This window comes from Leptonychotes weddellii, chromosome 14, assembly GCF_054177405.1.
Source record: "Leptonychotes weddellii isolate Sample4059 chromosome 14, ASM5417740v2, whole genome shotgun sequence".
NCBI lineage: Eukaryota > Metazoa > Chordata > Mammalia > Carnivora > Phocidae > Leptonychotes > Leptonychotes weddellii.
In genome coordinates this window covers 16,806,330-16,821,124 of record NC_138382.1, presented here as the reverse complement: position 1 = coordinate 16,821,124, position 14,795 = coordinate 16,806,330, and the positions used below count along the sequence as shown (strand labels likewise).

Sequence of the window (14,795 nt, the reverse complement as noted above, 5' to 3'; positions counted from 1 at the left end):
GCATGAATTGGCTTCCTTTTTTGTTTATGTCTTACTTCTTCAGCTTTCTCTGGCTTTCCAAGTCAGTTAACACTTGCATATCTGTTATCAGGGATCTAAAATTTAAATGATGTCTCTCATCCACTGGTATCTCTAATGGCATTTTTTTTTTTACCTTTTGGGTGTATTCTCTTTGTTAGTTTTTTTTTTAGCAATTATTTTGTCATCATTTAACTGTGGTTTCAGGAGGCAACAGAGAAATACTTGCATTCAGTCTATAATGTTTAACCAGAAGTCACATCTAATATTGTATGTGCTTTTAGTTTACATAGTTGGCCATATTGAAGAATACAATTTAGTATCCTATTCTTTTATGTATTTTTTTTTAAGAGAGAGAGAATAGGGGGAGGGGCAGACGGAGAGGGAGAGAGATAATCTTAAGCAGGCTCCACATTGAATGTGGAGCCCAATGCAGTGCTCCATCTCATGATCCTGATGTCATGACCTGAGCTGAAATCAAGAGTTGGATGCTCAATGGACTGAGCCACCCAGGCACCCCATCTTCTATGATTTTTTAAGCATTTTTCCAAGATAATATGTCACTACTTTTTGAACACTAGGATGATAATCACATAATTCATTCTTATTTCAAGTATACAATTGTCTGGTCTCTAGCCTCTCTCTCTCTCTCCCTCACCCAACCATGTGTGTCTGTGTGTGTGCATGTGTGTGTGTGTGTGTGTGTGTGTGTGTGACATATGCATGATGGTTCTGGGAAATGCTACTGAACCCATTTGAATATAGGTGGAACCAATCATCTCACATTTATCTAATGGTTTTATGGAAATAATGTTCATAATATTTGAAGAGGGAGAAAATGTACTTCATTTAGCATTAGGAAAAATTGATCTTTTATCTTATCAGTTATGTCTGGTGAGGGGTATAAATACTGTACTTTAAAAAACTTTGTATTACTTTTGTTTCCTGCTTGGACTGCTTTTTATATAATTAATACTCTAATTAGCTTATCAGTACCTGGTCCTTTCACATTTGATATTCAAGATACACAGAGCCAGCTATTTTTTTATTTGGGTGTGCACATTCCTTTAGTATAAATCCCAGAGGAGCCAATATGGGTATGATAGTAAATTATGGGTCATGTAAAATATATTGTAGTTTTCAAAAATCATTAAACCTTATGGAATTCTAATCAGTAAAAAAAAAAAAAAAGGCACAGGACCTATTTATATTTACCAAACCACCACCAAAAAACCAAAAACCCAAAACCCAAAATAGACATGGCTGCTTTCACTCCTCCACTTCTCTGTTTACATTACTAACCCATCTTTCCTTGAGCCTGACACTCCTTCCTCCTAACCTGGGGGTTTGATGGCTGTTGACAATGTTGCCTGTGCTTGCTGCCCTACCCTTGCTATGCAAAATAATAGAGGGCAAGAGATCTGGGAAAAATAACAAATAATCATCATTTAACTATGAGACATTGTTATCTAGAAAGAGCCATATTCTATACTAAGACCAATTCTATACACTCTCCCCATCAGTAAAATGGATTCAGAGGCCATTTGGCTGAAATTAAACACAGAGAAGAATAGATGGGGTGAATGTAATAGGAGAATTGCCTCAGGAATGCTTTCCTCATGCAGATTACAAGATTGGCCTAGAAAGAAGATATAATAAGGATGGGGAACTTCTCCTGAACAGACAGATGTCTGTGCAAAGTCCCAATCTTCTAAAAGCAGAGCACTGGTAAATTCTGCCCTTATAATCACTTTCCCTAGAAGCAGGTGGTGGAAGGAGTAATTTTGGACCAAATTCTAAAGAAAAATGAAGAAATTACAATGATGTGGAAATGATAGAATTCTGAGTTTCATCAGAGTTGAGAGTATCAGAATGGGGGAAGGGAAAGCTAAGAAGTAATCATACATATGCTCCAGACTATAAGAAAGCAGTTTTAAGAAAACACAGAAAGACAATTAAATGGCCAGGGAAAAGAGGATTCTATAAATAAAATTCTTTCCTTTCGACTGGGAATGTTTCTGATGCAGAAGAAAGTTCAATGTATTTGATGATGTACACGGCCAGTTGTGAGTTTATATTCTTAAAGAACAGGTACAGAAGTTATTGCCCTTATAATCTTTGAATTCCAGGAAGCTTGGACATAGATTAGTACACAATTGAAGTAGCTAAGCTCCTTAGCTTGAATGTTTTGATTAAGTATTTAAATATCCTGCCTTTTTTTTTTTCAGCCAGGAGAGATTAAGAATCTGGAATTACCCTCCCACTGTAATCAACTAGAAAAGTGGACAAAATATAGGAAACATCTATTTTTAGATATTAGATATAAGCTAACAGTGGACTTTATCCTTGAGAAAAGAAGAATAAAAGAGGTGAGCCCCCCTTCCATTTCCTAGGTTTTCTGTCCTATAATAATTCTTAGACTATGACACAGAAAGAGTTTGACAATCTTCTGGGATTAATGAGACAGAGATTAGATTTCAGGGAATTAGAATTTATAGGACGAGAGAGGATAGAGCTACACAGAGAAAGAACTTCAGAAATTTGCATGGGTTCCCTCATGTTTTGACAAAATACCAATCTGTAACTATATATGATGAGACCCCATGAAGCTGGAAAAGAGCAGCTTCCAAGGAAGGAACAATTACTGGGAAGCTGTAAGATGAATAGTCCACATGCCCATACATTAATTATTAGAGTTTCTTCCATCCAAACTAGAGAGACTTCACTGAATACAAAGGACATTTAGTAGAGACTCCACAAGGGATATATCTTAGAAATGGGACTAAATCAACTCCAGAAAAAAGCTTGTATATTTGAAAGTTGCTAAGAGAATAGATCTTAAAAGTTCTCATCACATGAAAAAAATTGTAACTATATAAGGTGACAGATGTTACCTGGATTTATCATGGTGATCATTTCACAATGTATACAAATATTGAATCATTACGTTGTACGCCTGTAATTAATATAATGTTATATGTCCATTGTATCTCAATATAAATAAAGTTCAACACCCCTTTAACTCCTTTCAACTGAACAAAATGGTTTAGGAAAAGGATACTAAAAGTGCGACTTTCTCCCCAGAATATGAAAGACCTAAGTATCCACAAGCAAATTGTGAGAGAGGATGATACTGAAAAAGCCTTGAAATATTGCAAACTGAAGATGCATGACGAGAAAATAACTTGAGTGTGGCTATTGACACATCAGTGCTGAGAGGAATTAATCAGATAAAAAGCTTAGCAGGGGTGCCTGACTGGCCCAGTTGGAAGAGCCTGTGACTCTTGATCTCAGGGTCATGAATTCAAGCCCCACGGTTGGGTGTAGAGATTACTTAAAAAAAAAAAAATACATAAACTTAAAAAAAGTTTAAAAGTCTTAACAAACTTTGGAGGATATCAAGAACCAACAGTCTGGAGAGAGAATTAAATTAGTCCTTTCACAGAGGGTACATGGGACAGTGATGGAGTAGCTAGTTTGGACACACCTATTGGGGCAGTTTCCTAACATGGCCACAAATTCTCTGGCACTTGTTTTATCTGTGCTTGTGACTGCTTCAGTCAGTATTGTACAGAAGTGACACTGTGTTTTTTGAATACTGGAACACTCATTCTTGGAGCCCTCAGTGGACATTTAAGAGGTCCATCTTCCCCAAGGCTGCCATCTGACCAGGAAGTGCAAGTCACATGGAGAGGCCACACGTAGTTGTTGTGGTTGACAGTACCATCTAAGCATATATTTTAGCCATTTTAGCCCAAGCACAAAACACGTGAGTAAAGAAGCCATCTCGGAAATGGGTCCTCTCACTCAGCTGTTGACCAGCACCCAGCCATTTGTGTCACTCCCAGCTGAGGGCCCAGACATCATGGAACAGAGAAGAGCCATCCCCACTATGCCCTTTCTGAATTTCTGACCTACATAATCTATGAGTTCGTAAAATATTTTGTTTTTCAGGGACGCCTGGGTGGCTCAGTCGGTTAAGCGGCTGCCTTCGGCTCAGGTCATGATCCCAGGGTCCTGGGATCGAGTCCCACATCGGGCTCCTTGCTCAGCAGGGAGCCTGCTTCTCCCTCTGCCTGCCTCTCCCCCTGCTTGTGTTCTGTCTCTCCCTCTCTCTGACAATAAATAAATAAAATCTTAAAAAAAAAAAAATTTTGTTTTTCAGCCTGGCTCAGTTGTTAGAGCATGTGACTCTTGATCTTGGGGTCATGAGTTCAAGCCCCACATTGGGCATAGAGCTTACTTAAAAAAAATTTTCTTTTTGTTTTACACCACTAAAGTTTGGGGTAAGTTGTTAGACAACAGATGTTGATCTGTGTTCAGAACTGTGTTCACCCCAAATTTATATGTTGAAGCCTCTGTACTCAGAATGTGACTGTATTTCAAGATGGGGCTTTTAGAGGTAATAAATTAAAATGAGGCCATTAGATGGGCCCTAATCTAATCCAGTTGGTGTCCTTATAAAGAAGAAGGGATTAGGATACACAGGGAGACATCAGGGATGTGCAGACATGGAGGAAAGACCATGTGAGGACACAGCAAGAAGGAGGAGGTCATTTGCAAGCCAAGGAGAGAGACCTCAAAAGAAACCAGATCTGCTGACACCCTGTTCTTGGACTTCCGGCCTGCAGAACTATGAGAAAATAAATTTCTGTTGTTTAAGCCACCCAATCTGTGGTACTTTGTTATGGAAGTCCTGGCAAACTCAAGAAAAATCTTTCTCTCCCCACCCCCACCCCCATTCCCACCTGATTCTGTCAAATCATTGAGTGAACCTCAGACTCCTCCCCTACTTTTTTGTGCTAGATTTTTTTTTCAAGATTTTATTTATTTGACAGAGAGAGACACAGCGAGAGAGGGAAAACAAGCAGGGGGAGCGGGAGAGGGAGAAGCAGGCCTCCCGCGGAGCAGGGAGCCTGATGCGGGGACCCTGGGATCATGACCCGAGCCGAAGGCAGACACTCAACGACTGAGCCACCAGGCACCCCTTGTGCTAGATTTTTAACTTAAAATCCAGACCTGGACTCCTGATCAAACCCAAGGGACTGGCATCCTCTTAGCAGTAATTGGATCTGAGATTTGGGGAGAACTTGGGGATCTTTCCAGTGTGGGCTCACAGGGCAGAAAGGGCCAGTCTGCAAAGGCAAGCTGATAGAGCAGACACCCAGAAATGAGCAGGTAAAAGAGATATGGAAAAATTCTTAAAGATTTCCTTTTTCTAGTCTAATAGAACTTTCTTGAGGCCCAGCTATATTCCAGATATTCTGAGAGATGGCCTAGTATTCTTACCGTACTCTCCATTTTGATTAGGTTAGCTCAAGCTGGATTCTATGACTTGCAGCCAGAGTCCTAAATAACCCAAGTGTCAAGTTTGGTCCACCAACAATGGATATTTGTGGGGCAGGGGCCGAGACAGAGGAACGTGATAGGACTCCTGACCCCAACTCTTGTTCCTGGCACACCAAGAAATAACTGGAAAGACCTTTGGTGAGGTCAGGAGCAAGGGGGCAAGATGAATCAGGGAAATTTGAGTTATTACTGTAAATGTGATCTCATTTGTACTCAGCCTTGAGTAGAAATTTGAGTTACAGGGAAATAAATCAAAAAGAATGACAGAAACCTGTGACAATAGTGCCAGGCAGGCCAAAACCTAGAATGAACTGGGGCTTTAAAAAGTGCTAAAGAAAAAAAATTACTCCAGAAAGAAACACAAGAAAAATTGAATCTGCTGGCAGTGTGTTTTGAAATGGTTGGCCAGGATGAAAAAATATAATAATAACAAAATAAAAGAAAAACAGTCTTTCAGGAAGAAGCTCTATGGGCCAAAAAGGAAGCTCAGGGAAGACCTGTGACCTAGCTGTTAGCAAGAGAGAAAAAGGAGGCATCCCATGCTTGTTCCTTGCTTATCAATCCTGACCTAAGCTTGGTCGCTAAGCAGGCCGGAAACCCACAATGGACGGGAGGAGGAGAAGAAGAAATGCTGGAAACCTGGCCTAGGGAGGAACTAGGGGGTCAATACACCAGCCAGAAACTCAGTCATAGCCAATGACCCAGAAGCTTCTTGTCCCTTTGCAATGGCACATACACCCTGATAAAGAAGCAGATCGATCCTGATAGGCACATGAGCCCTGATAGCAACATATATCCTAAGAGCATCAACATATATGGGAAACTGAATGATTGTTCCTGAATACATGTGCCCTAGGGGAGGATTATACTTCCCTATAGCACTGATGTCAGGCCAGGCCATGAGATTTCCTTTGGCCAAGGAAGTGTCAGCAGAAGTGCTATGTGTCATTTCCAGACAGTCACTTTTAGACCCAGTGTGTGGTTTGCCATTTCTCCTTTTTCTCAGCAATGAGAATGTTCCAGATGGAGGCTGTTCTATCAACCAGTGTCCCAGGGTAAAAGCAATATGAGCAAAGCTTACTGATTTGTCATGTACATGAAGTGTAATGAGAAATAAATCTTTGTGTTAGCCATTGTGATTTGGGAGGCCGTTTGTTACTGCAGCACAACCTGGCTTCTCTTTACTCTTACAACCTGCAAGATCAATAGCACTGGGGATGAGAATAGAGCATATCTGGTCACCAGGGACAATCTACAGGCTCTAGAGGATGGCAGTGGAAGAGTATTATAGGAAGACCCAGGACAATCTGCCAGAAGCTCAGGGCCAAGCTAAACATGAGAATTGTCTGGAGAAAGCAGGACATAAGAAATCCCCTGGAATACAAAGTGTATTACTCATTTACTTCAACTGAAAACACAGTGGGCTGCTGATGTCTGATAAAACAGAAGTTGTGTTAACGAAGAGGGTTTGAGGGGATGTTGAGATTTTGTTTTGTTTTTCAGCTAGGTCCTGAGCCAAAAGGTAAATTGAGGATTGAGCTGACTTATTTGAGGAGGTAGAGCAAATGATGACAAATGTACACATACTCCCTGGAACCACCACTGTTTGGGGATAGAGTCTTTTTTTTTTTTTAATTAAATATATTTCTTTAAGATTTTATTTCTTTATTTGAGAGAGAGAGCACGAGTTGGGGGAGGAGCAGAGGGAGAGGGAGAAGCAGACTCCACCCTGAGCAGGGAATGGGGCCGAACCCAGGACCCTGGGATCATGACCTGAGCCACCCAGGCGCCCTGGGGAAAGAGTCTTTTGGGGGGGGGAGCGGAAAGAGTCTTTTGAATGTAGAATCCAGAAATGGTAGTGCTCTACTATTGATCCAGGCCACAACCCCCTTTTCACACAATCTCTGTCTCCGTTATAAAAGCCAGTTCTAACCTTCTATTTAAATAAGTTCTCCATGGAAGCCTTGCTTGCTTTATGCAGCAACCTGCCTGGGGACAGGAAATATGCCTTGAACCTTTGCCTGAGGGCAAGGACCCTGTTGGCCCAGGCACTAAATTTCCTTCCTGCTATCTGCCCCTCTCCCGGGTTCTGAGTGTTCCACATCAGACTCCATTCTAGGTTCACTGCTCACTTCTGAAGACATCAGTACCATCTTGGAATCATCACCCTCCCATCCTTGCTGGCCCTTTGCCTGGAATAAAACAGGGATTGTTGGGACCCTGGGTCATCTTTCTTTGCTTGCCAACCCGAGACCCTGCATTTGTCTCAAGGCTCCGTCAGTCCGCCCCATTCTGGCCCTCCCTGGGTGACTAACACCTGTGCTCAGCTCTTCTCTCCTGCTGCAAAGCTGTGCTCTTTGTGTGTGGGCATGTCACAAATCAGGGTGACAACCATATGAATGAGGGGGAGATTCAACTTTTAAAATGATCTCCGATGTAGGAAAAGACATTAGGGTTCGAAGCCGAGGGCCAAGAAAGAATTCGTGAGACGTCATTGGTGCAAAAAGGTGATTTTATTAAAGCACGGGGACAGGACCCGTGGGAAGAAAGAGCTGCACTGGGGGTCGTAAGGAATGAGTGGCCCATTATATACTTTCAAGTTGGGAGGGGGTTAGGGATAATGTAAGCCTCTAAGGAATTTGGAAGCAAGGTTTCCAGGACTTTGCGGGGGCTAGCTATTGTTGGGAAGAGATCATTTATTACCGTCTAATAAAACCTGAGTCATGAGACCCTTCAGATGTATATCAGTGGGTCATATGCTTGGGGGCTGATTGCCAACATGTATTTTGGGAGGTAGAGATAAAGGAAGTTTCTAAAGGAATTTTTATATGTTAAAGGAGACTTTCAGGATCCTGGGGGTTGGGCTAAGATTACCTGTTGCCTTTAGCAAAGTATTAACTTTGAGGCAGTTGAGTCCCTAAAGGAATGTCACTTTGCCTGTTTCAAGGACTTGTCAATGGGCTGTAGGTTGTAAGGAAATTTAATAATTTTTCTTCTGCCTTTGTTTCCCACATCAATCTCAGCTATTTTTCATGAGTGATCCAAACCAATAGGGAAGAATCCACCAGGAAGGTTTTATTAGCAAGGTCAAAAATGGAATTTCAAGAGTCCAAGATGGGGAGGATCCAGGATGACAGGTGTTCATTAAAAAAAAAAAAAAAAAATGGGCCTGGGGTATGGTCTCTTTGACCACGGGAACCAAATGTCTATTGCAGTTACTAAAAAAGTTATCAAAGGAAAGGAGATATTAATCTTCCTCTAAATTATTTTTGCCTGTTTATGTTTGGAAAAGGTTTTTGACCCTGACTTGTCAGATTGAGGTCGGTCAGGATGGCTGGATTAAAATTTTAACTTCAGCAATGTCATGACATTCACACAAAGTTAGAGGGACTATTCTACATTTAAAAAGACTGAAGAATCATGAAAACCAAATGCAGCGTGAGCTCCTTTATATGATCCTAGATTGAAAAGCAAACAGCTAAAAAAGCATTATTTGTATCATAGGGAAATTTTATATGGTCTGTGTATAACTTTATTAAATTGCTGTTAATTTTCTTTTTTAAAAAAAGATTTTATTTTTAAGTAATCTCTACACCCAACTTGGGACTCGAACCCACAACCCTGAGATCAAGAATCACACATTCTGGGAGTGCCTGAGTGGCTTAATCATTAAGCGTCTGCCTTCGGCTCAGGTCATGATCCCAGGGTCCTGGGATTGAGCCCCGTATCGGGCTTCCTCACTCTTCCCCCTGCTTGTGTTCCCTCTTTCGCTGTCTCTCTGTCAAATAAATAAAATCTTAAAAAAAAAAAAAAGAATCACACATTCCACCGACTGAGCCAGCCAAGCGCCCCTTGCCGTTATTTTTCTAAAGTGAGATAATGATGATGTCGTTTTGAAGACAATGTCCTTGTTCTTAGGAGATACACATTGTCATGCTAAAATAGTTAAGTGTGAAATGGTATGATGTTTCCAACTTTCTTTCAAATAGCTCAGAAAAATAAGAATTATACATAAGTAAAATCTAGGTGAAGAATATACAGGTACCTATTGTATTCATCTTTGAACTTTTCTATAGGTTTGAAAATTTTAAAGAGGAAATTTTATCTTGAGAAACCATTGAGAGGAGAGTAACTTGGGCTTAAATGAAGAATGAAAGAAAAGCCAAGATTACTGTGTTCAATTATATGTGTTTCCTCAACTACCTCACAGGAAAATGGTGGGGCTTATTCAGAATGTCTCCAAAGAGCAAAGGTAGGATCAAGGCATGGGAGAGACCAGAAACTAGATTTCAGCTTAACAAAGAAAACCTTGCAGTAAGACTCTCATGCCTTGTCTATAGCCAGCTCCAGTAGCAGAGAGAAGACAATTTTAAAAGTGATAATGTGTTTGTCACTTAATATGATCTTTGGATTTTTATTATCAGAGTGACCAGCAAAATCAAGGGAGCTGCTTGAATTTTAATATAAGAGCAAGAGAATATCCGTACAGAATGAAAGTTAAAAAAACAGTAAAGATTTTCTAAATTATTGAATAAAGCTTGTTCAAAACACTGAAAGCAACCTATCTAAGCGTTTATGCACGTACTAGATCATACAAACAGTGGTGTAAGAGATGATTCCACCTGATATGTAAGATTTTGCCCCTTTCATTTTTCTTTAAACTCTTTTCAGTAGTCAAGATGAAAGGCTTAGTCTTGTGGTTTTATATTTCCAACACCTCCCCAGAACTTTTAGCAAGGTACAATACTTAACTAAGGACTGAAAAAAAATTAATTTATTTTTATTTTAATGGTTGCCTTCTTTTTAAAGTAACTTTCCTGGATTTCCATTTATGATATAGTCATATGTTTTTTCCACTTCAAGTAAATATATTATAGTCTGAAAAAATATATTATAATCTGAAAAAAATTTAATCAATTAAAAAATTATACCTGGGTGGCTCAGTCAGTTAAGCATCTGCCTTCAGCTCGGGTCATGATCCCAGGGTCCTGGGATCAAGCCCCATGTTGAGCTCCCTGCTCAGCAGGAAGTCTGCTTCTCCCTCCTCCTCTGTCCCTTCCCCAGCTTGTGCTCTCTCTTTCAGATAAATAAATAAAATCTTAAAAAAATAAAATAAAATAAAAAATTATACCAAGGGATATACCAATATGGCAAAAACTGTGCAGGGGGTATTTAGGTATTTGTCCTGGAGGAGGTTCTTTTTCTCTCCTGTGTAACTGAAGTGCTAGAGGCCATTCATTTGCAAACAAGACTCATCTCTAAGGAGAGCTGCCTCCCTTGATGATGAGCCTCTGAAGTTCTCCAGGGTTGATGTGGACAGATGCCATCTCTTCATGTGAAATAAAGCTACAAAAGTAGTCTGTCTTCATGGTTCTTTCTTCACTGTCTTGAATCTTCTGCAACTTCCCCTGAATTGCAATTCTTTGCATGCTGGTCTCCAGCCCTTCAGTTGCTTTCTCTTTGAGGACTTTCAAGCCTTTGAAGACTTAACAAATACTCTAAAAGAAGGCTTAGAAATTTCCTTGATGGCGACTTTCCATGCAGTATTTACAAGCCTCAAGAGATGATTGAGAGACATCATATAATATGGTAGCACCTACATCAGATTGAGTAGTCTTTACAATCTTTTCCTTAGCATTGAACATCATTTGCCCTTTTGAAACATGTATACAAGAAGGACATCTTCCTTTCTTTGACCTTCTTCAATTTGTCCTATCATATTTCATTTTATACTATAGGCAAGCACTTTCTTTCCTTTTAAAAGTGTTAATTACTTGATATAATATGTTTTCCTCCTTTTACTCTGAGACGTTAAAAACCATAGTATTATAAATTATAGTACCAATGGGAATCAAAACAAGCCTAAGTAAACCACTGAACCATCCTTCTTGAGAATACACTACTCTTGATCACAATAGAATCAAATGGTCTACCTTGTACAAACAAATCCCTCCCCATTCTTTACTTGCTGCCACTGATTGACCATTCAAATAATAGGGGTGATTGATTATTAATTTCTCTTGAGCATCATAGTATAACATATCTATGAATTTTTTTGAAACCACAATGTTCATAAGTAGAAAAATAGTGTTAATACCCAGTTTTTTTAATTTAAAAATTGTATATTGAACATTCGTACACCTGAAAGTGAAAGTATTACCTAACAATGAAAATTCTTGCCTTGTGAAGCAGTAATTTTCCTTTTATAGGATCCTTACAGATGGTGACTAGATGATCACATGTTAGAGTTACATTTGTGAAGTGGGATGGTGTAACCATTACTGCCTCACGAATTCAATATTATATAAAGTTTCTGTGGCATAGAAGGACAATTTAAATGATATGTGTGCTTTCCTGTGTCAGCCCAGAGGAAAAAACGAAGATGATAGTTCTGCCAAAATTTGAATCAGACAGTACATATTCTGAATTATTACCAGGTTGTATTAGTAAAAACCAAATTATTAAAATACTTTTCTGGTGAAATTCATTTCTCACACAGATTTCCTCTGAATCTTTCCTGTAAAGTAAAGCTAGTGATGTCTCATAAGGATGTGCACCTTGGCTGGGTAAGTAAAATTTTCTAAGTACAAAGGACACTCCAAATAACTCATGAAGTATAATAAACATACTCAGGCATGTCAAATTCAAACTTTGATGTGTATTAATGACTCATTTTTTACTTACAGTTGTTATATAAAATCTTATTTTCAACTTAAACACAATATGAAAAGTTCAGAGGAAAAACCAAGACACTAGAAGGAGGATGGACATAAAAACTTCCTCTTTGATAATTGGTTTCACTATTTTGTATTAAAGATTTGCAACGAGGTTGCCTGGAGAATTAAATCCCTAGGAAATTTTCACTCAAATGAGGGAAGAAAGCAGTTTACTGTAAGAGTAAAAAAATATTTTTTTCTATATTTTATATTGCTCTGTATTATTTTCAAACCCAGTTTTCCAGAGCCAGGGTTTCAAGGACAACCAGAGTCTGATGTTACTCTCTCTAGATTTGCTTCTTGAAGCTCATCCACCTCCAGCCTAGCCTGCATTATGCTGGTGTCTCCTTGTCATACACACGCTCAGCATAACCACTTAGAGCTTCATGTATATATTTACCTAGCCTACAGTTACATTTCCTTTCCCTTCCACCTATTCCCATTTTATTTTTTTAAAGATTTTATTTATTTATTTAGCATAAATGGGGGCGCATAGAGGGAGAGAGAGAGCGAGAATCTCAAGCAGACTCCATGCTGAGCACAGAGCTCAACTCAGGGCTCGATCTCATGACCCTGAGATCCTGACCCGAGCCAAAATCAAGAGTCAGACACTTAACTGACTGAGCCACCCAGGTGCCCCAAAAGCTGACTAACTTAGCTGTCTTGTGTTTTTTGTTTTTTTGTTTTTTTGGTTTTTTTTAGTAGGCTTCTGGTGCAGGGCTTGAACTCACGACCCTGAGATCAAGACCTAAGCTGAAATCAAGATTTTGCTTAATCAACTGAACCACCCAGGCGCCCCTTACCTATTCCCATTTTAGGGGAAGGAGTTGTATGGCTCCTTTAATACAGTTCTCTCATTTTTAAATTGAGAACCTGTAGCCTAGCAGAACCATTTGAGATTTGCCCAATCAAAAAAGGATAAGCCACATCATCTCCACGAGGTTTGATTGTTCCCAGTACACTCATTTATCTTCCTCTCCCATGAATTCCCTCAAAAGCAACATCCTTCTACATCTTTGCCAATACTTGGTATTGTCAACCTTTTGATTTTAGCCTTTGCAGTGGTGTGCAGTGGTATCTCATTAGGGTTTTAATTTGTATTTCCCTAGTGAGTACTAATACTGAACATGTTTACTTGTGCTTATTTTCAAGTCATTGATTTTCTTGATGAGGTCTCTATTAAAGTATTTTGGCCATTTTTTTATTGGGCTATTGGTTTTATTATTGAGTTATAAGTTTTTTCATTTTCTTTTTTTTTCCTTTCCTTCCCTTCCCTCTCCTCCCCTCCCCTCCCCTCCTCTTCCCTTTCCTTTCCTTTCCTTTCTCCTTTCCTTTCCTTTCTCCTTTCCTTTCCTTTCCCTTCTCCTTTCCTTTCCTTTCTCCTTTCCTTTCCTTTCCCTTCTCCTTTCCTTTCCTTTCTCCTTTCCCTTCCTTTCCTTTCCCCTTTCCTTTCCTTTCTCCTTTCCTTTCCTTTCCCCTTTCCTTTCCTTTCCTTTCCTTTCTCCTTTCCTTTCCTTTCCTTTCTCCTTTCCTCTCTCCTTTCCTCTCCTCTCCTTTCCTCTCCTCTCCTTTCCTCTCCTGTCCTCTCCTCTCCTCCCCTCCCCTCCCCTCCCCTCCTTATTTTAAGTAGGCTTCAGACCCAGCATGGAGCCCAGTGCAGGGCTTAAACTCATATGTCTGAGATCAAGACCTGAGCCAAAATCAAGAGTTGGATGCTTAACCAACTGAGCCACCCAGGCACCCCTAAAAGTTTTTTCTTATATGTATTTTGGGTACAAGTCCTTTATCAGGTTTATGTTTTGCAAATGTTTTCTCCCAGTTTATGACTTGTCAGTTCATTTTCTTAAAGTTGTCTTTTGAAGAGCAAATGTTTTCAGTTTTGATGACTCCAGTTTACCAACGTTTTCTTTTTTGGAGTATCCTTTTGATGTCATATCTAAGACATTTTTGCCTAACCCAAGATTGCAAAGACTTTCCTCTTTGTGGTTTTAGTTCTTATATTTAGGTCTACAATCTGTCTTGAGTAAGTTCTTATACATGGTATAAGGAAGAGGACTAGATTTATTTTTTTGCATTTAGATATACAGCTTTTCCAGCACCATTTCATTTGTTTAAAAGATAATTCTTATCCTTTTAGATTTCCCTGGAAACTTTATTAAAAATATATTGACCATATATGTATAGTTTATTTCCAGACTCTATTCTGTTCCATTGATCTATGCCTATCCTTATGCTAATATCACATTGTCTTAATTACAGAAGCTTTATAGTAAGTCTTAAATCAGGTAAGGTAAGTCCTCTGACAGTGTCCTTTTTCTTTTTTCAAGATTTTATTTATTGACAGAGAGTCACAGTGAGAGAGGGAACGCAAGCAGAGGGGGTGGGAGAGGGAGAAGCAGGCTCTCCGCTGAGCAGGGAGCCCGATGCGGGGCTCGATCCCAGGACCCTGGGATCATGACCTGAGCTGAAGGCAGACGCTTAACGACTGAGCCACCCAGGCGCCCCTGACAGTGTCCTTTTTCAAAATGATTTGGGCTGTTCTGTTTGTATTTCTCCATAAATTGCAGATCTTCTTGTCAATTTCTACAAAAGCCTTCTGGGATTTTGGTAAGGATTGCATTAAATCAATGGGTTAACTTAGAAGGAACTGCCAACTTAGCAATATTAAGTCTTTCCCATCCATGAATATGAAATTCTTCTCTATTTAAGTCT

The 14,795-nt window shown here is 39.6% G+C and overlaps 1 long non-coding RNA gene across 4 annotated transcripts in view; it reads left to right on the top strand.

Moving 5' to 3' along the window:
- The first annotated feature begins 203 nt into the window (after positions 1-203).
- Positions 204-14,795, top strand: part of LOC145716993 (uncharacterized) — a 53,027-nt gene continuing 38,435 nt past the window's right edge. For all 4 annotated transcript variants that reach the window (XR_014139951.1, XR_014139950.1, XR_014139952.1 and 1 more), the window contains exons 1-2: positions 204-2,387; positions 11,867-11,933. This is a non-coding gene — a long non-coding RNA (uncharacterized LOC145716993). The remainder of the gene's footprint in view (positions 2,388-11,866; positions 11,934-14,795) is intronic.